This window comes from Cyprinodon variegatus, unplaced genomic scaffold (genome assembly GCF_000732505.1).
Source record: "Cyprinodon variegatus isolate N-32 unplaced genomic scaffold, C_variegatus-1.0 Scaffold492, whole genome shotgun sequence".
Taxonomy (NCBI): Eukaryota; Metazoa; Chordata; class Actinopteri; order Cyprinodontiformes; family Cyprinodontidae; genus Cyprinodon; species Cyprinodon variegatus.
Genome location: NW_015150945.1, coordinates 602,944 through 607,957, shown reverse-complemented (window position 1 = coordinate 607,957; position 5,014 = coordinate 602,944).

The following is a 5,014-nucleotide window of genomic DNA, read 5'->3' as shown; positions in this document are numbered from 1 at the left end:
ACTTTTAGGTGTGTTTTGATCTATAAACCTGAATCAAAAGGCTAAACAATAGTGCTAGCAGCAGTCACGTTATGCTAATGAGCTCATAGTTGAAGCAGGTGGGTTAAAGCAGAGATCGATATAAAAGTTGCAGGACACCGGCCTTCAAGGATTTCAGGTCAAGACCCCTGCTTTAATGCAATCTTAGTTGGCTTCGCTCAAAATGTGAAAAGTCCAGCACATTTAAATTTTCCTTCTTCCGATCTTAAGGTGATCCAGTACTATATAAGCAGAAGACAGTGAGTACTGTTTTTCTGATAAATGATTCCTGTTCAATCTTTTAATCATATATATGAAATCTAAATTCAAGGTTGGTAACATAAAGTACAAATAAGATTGTTTTACAGAAGATTGCAGCAGAGGCACATATATGACAGAAGATATCAAAAGCAATCTTATAACAAAAAGAAGTTTTCTGAAATATGAATAATAATACTACATAAAAACAGAATTCCATTGTATAATGGTCTTAATATTATTGTTATTTATTATCTCTTCTCTAAATTTTTGCACTGTAGTGGTTACCAATCTTTTGAAAGCCGCTTTTGAATTTTCAAAAGCATGTTGTAAGAGGGTGATTGTGTGTTTGGTTTACCTCAGAACTTAGAGTGACATAATCTACGAGGTGGTAATGTCCCAGTTTTGCAGTTGTGGGCAATCTCATTCTCTACTTTTTGTATACTGCCACCTTTAAAACCATAACAACAGACAAAAACTGTGTTTTATTAGCTTTAAGGCTAGAATGGAAATAGTTACTTTTGAATGGTTCCTTATGCTGTAGTAATGATGAACATAATCCACAAACCAAGCCTTTAATCTAACACTAATGACTAAGTTGTGTCTAAATTGTTCATATTGCTGAAAGTAAACTTCCATCTTTTTCTACTTAGCATAGGATTTAGATAAATTCATGTCATTGTGAAGCACTATATTTAAAAGTTTGAGGAGAGAAGGTCCCTATTAAAATAAAACCTCACTTTATTATAGTCTTACCACAGGACCATCTCAAAACATGAACATTTGTTAAATATGATTTTAGTTTTTTGACATAATGGAATAGCCAAACAATATGCTATTTAATAGATAAATAGCATATTGCAATAAATAATATAGCAATAAATAATAGATCAATTAAAAAGACAAAGCCTAAACCTGTACAAAAATTACAAAAAGCACATACACTCAAAAAGAACAAACATATTAGATTCAATACCTTATTTTTTGGATTATTTCCTGTAAAATATACAACTACCATATTGTAGGTGTATAGGTAAAAGTGGAGTTTCCTTCGCATTGATACAGCTTTACCACATTTACTTCTCTTTAGTCCCAAAAATGCTGAACAGACCTAAACTCCACCTTAAGTCACTAGATCTCAGATCCTTTAACCTGGAACGAATCACCAGTCTCGATTGAAACTTAACTGTTTCTGTCAGCCAATCAAAAAATGTTTCATCTCCTATATAAGCTAAGTATTTTCTGTCAGTTCATAATACAAACCATGAAGTGTTAAACATGGATCTAATTGTTTTATTTTAATGCACTGCCAAAAAAGTAAGTATTCAAGACTTTTCGCTGATTTTTAACATCTTTCTGAGAGAGAACAGTTAATATCCTTTCTAATATTCCTAACAGAAAGCTTTGTTTAGAAATGTTGGAGTTCTGCCTGTTTTTTTTTTTTTTTTTAGAGCAGCTATTTTTCTTACTCTGACTACCTATGTGTGCTCTGTCATCCTCTGACATGGGAAATGGCTCAGAGCTCATTTGCCTGGCTGTGTCTTTCCTGGACAGGGACATTTTTGGAGCTAGTTAACAGTTACCACTTGTATATCTGCTTGTTTTTGAATGTCTGTTTCTATCTCCTTGAACCCCTGTCACTCTTGGGATTAGAAGCAAAAGAACCAGGCTATTGCTGAGCCTGGTTTTGCTGGGTGTTTCTTCTTGTTAAAAGGGACTTTTTCCTCTCCACAGTCGCTACAAGAAAGGATTGCTCTTGAGTGAATGACTCGATGCACTCAGCTGGTTTTCTTTAGATATTGAACTTTGATCCAATCTGATTGTTTGATCTGGTTGAATTTTCTCTGTAACGTGCCCACAGATTACATGTGATGTGAATCTGCGCTTTATAAATAAACTGAATTGAAATGTATTATATTTAGAAGCATGAATTTAATATATTTTTGCCCTTTCGTACAGGTGACATGTTCAATAACGACACCACCACGGCTATCACTCAGGAGACTGAAATTAGAAGAGCTGAAGATGGTGAGACAGTGACTTCATCCTGCTCTTTTAAATATGATCCTNTAAATATGATTTTAGTTTTTTGACATAAAGGAATAGTCAAACAATATGCTATTGAAAAGATAAATAGCATATTGCAATAAATAATATAGCAATAAATAATAGATCAATTAAAAAGACAAAGCCTAAACCTGTACAAAAATTACAAAAAGCACATACACTCAAAAAGAACAAACATATTAGATTCAATACCTTATTTTTTGGATTATTTCCTGTAAAATATACAACTACCATATTGTAGGTGTATAGGTAAAAGTGGAGTTTCCTTCGCATTGATACAGCTTTACCACATTTACTTCTCTTTAGTCCCAAAAATGCTGAACAGACCTAAACTCCACCTTAAGTCACTAGATCTCAGATCCTTTAACCTGGAACGAATCACCAGTCTCGATTGAAACTTAACTGTTTCTGTCAGCCAATCAAAAAATGTTTCATCTCCTATATAAGCTAAGTATTTTCTGTCAGTTCATAATACAAACCATGAAGTGTTAAACATGGATCTAATTGTTTTATTTTAATGCACTGCCAAAAAAGTAAGTATTCAAGACTTTTCGCTGATTTTTAACATCTTTCTGAGAGAGAACAGTTAATATCCTTTCTAATATTCCTAACAGAAAGCTTTGTTTAGAAATGTTGGAGTTCTGCCTGTTTTTTTTTTTTTTTTTAGAGCAGCTATTTTTCTTACTCTGACTACCTATGTGTGCTCTGTCATCCTCTGACATGGGAAATGGCTCAGAGCTCATTTGCCTGGCTGTGTCTTTCCTGGACAGGGACATTTTTGGAGCTAGTTAACAGTTACCACTTGTATATCTGCTTGTTTTTGAATGTCTGTTTCTATCTCCTTCAACCCCAGTCACTCTTGGGATTAGAAGCAAAAGAACCAGGCTATTGCTGAGCCTGGTTTTGCTGGGTGTTTCTTCTTGTTAAAAGGGAGTTTTTCCTCTCCACAGTCGCTACAAGAAAGGATTGCTCTTGAGTGAATGACTCGATGCAGTCAGCTGGTTTTCTTTAGATAGAGAACTTTGATCCAATCTGATTGTTTGATCAGGTTGAATTTTCTCTGTAACGTGCCCACAGATTACATGTGATGTGAATCTGCGCTTTATAAATAAACTGAATTGAAATGTATTATATTTAGAAGCATGAATTAAATATATTTTGCTCTTTCGTACAGGTGAAATGTTCAGTAACGACACCACCACGGCTATCACTCAGGAGACTGAAATTAGAAGAGCTGAAGATGGTGAGACAGTGACTTCATCCTGCTCTTTTAAATATGATCCTGTTTCTTACTTTTTGTGGTGCAAGCAAAAGCAGCAAACTGGAAAACCTTAAAATTTCCCCTAAATTGGAAAACAGATTTCCAGATGTGACAAGGTTTGAAAGAGATCATCAGTGGTCAGTGATCAGACGTCAGATTGATTAATGTATCACTGTGGTATTTAAATACATTTTGGATTTTTTTCTCCATGACAAGAAATTTCCCTTAAAACAGCTCATTGATACCCTATAGCTGAAACTACTGCAACTTTGAGAATCTGTGTACAGTACCTGTGTTATATTTCAGGATACAAGGTCTCTGGTTGCAGGGTCTTACTACGTTGCTCTACCATCCTGTGGAGTGGTTGCTTGATAAATAAGTTCTTGAATAATGTGCATTTTCCCAACATTTGAGTGGGTTTTTAAAATATCTGCGAATGGAATGAGTTTGGCCCCTAAATAGGCCCTAAATGTGCCCTGCTTAAAATAAGATAATTTTTGTTATGTGTAAAAGTCTTTTTTCCAGTTGAAGATTGTTTTACTTACCTATTCAAATCAATTACTTACTTTAAGATGAACTTGCCTTTATTTTTTATTAGCAGTTGTCCGATCTCCTAAAAAGGAATGAATATATTATATAGACGCCTTACATAACACTAATAATACTTTTTTGTCTTTTTTGTATTTTCTTGCCTCCAATAGTCCAATCCCTCCTAGTGTACTGTTTAAGTGTGGTTCTGGCACTATCCATCCTTGGGCTCCTTGGTCTCCTCGTTTTGTCTTCGCAAGTGCGCAGCCTAAACCTAAAGCTCTTGTCTGCTTGCAAAGGTAAGTTCATCAAGGAGGTTTTAATCTACCTGAATCAGCCTGAAAGAACTGTTCAGTCATGCTTTTGCTTTTAGAAACTGGCCACCTGAGATTTTCTGCATCCACACCAGTGTTGGTAGGTCCAATTTAAAAAATACCTTTTCAACTTTGTCCTTTACTTGTGAAGAATGATTTTAATATATGCTGCACTGCATTATCTGTAGTGTTTCTTGACATTGTTCAGGGATGTTTAAAGCAGTTATAATCGCATATAAACCCTTCTTAGCCATTTGTGTAATGTTGGTGTTAATCACATTTACAGCCATTAGGACGATGCCATCTTGTCTCCATGTTAGTTTAGTATAGCATTTTTGCTATGTATAGAGTTTAATGTAGTTGTAGAGTGTTAGCTAATTTCAGAAATGCAAACATTTCCTAACATAAAAAGTTGGTATGGACATGTATTTCTTAGGTCCAAGAATATGGCCGCTCACACTGAGCTTGGATTCTTTCTTTTAAAAAGAAGTTTTTTCTCTCCACTGTTGGCGCATGCATGTTGTGTTTGATGTAGAGTCAACAACAAAATGCTAGCAAACAGTGGCAT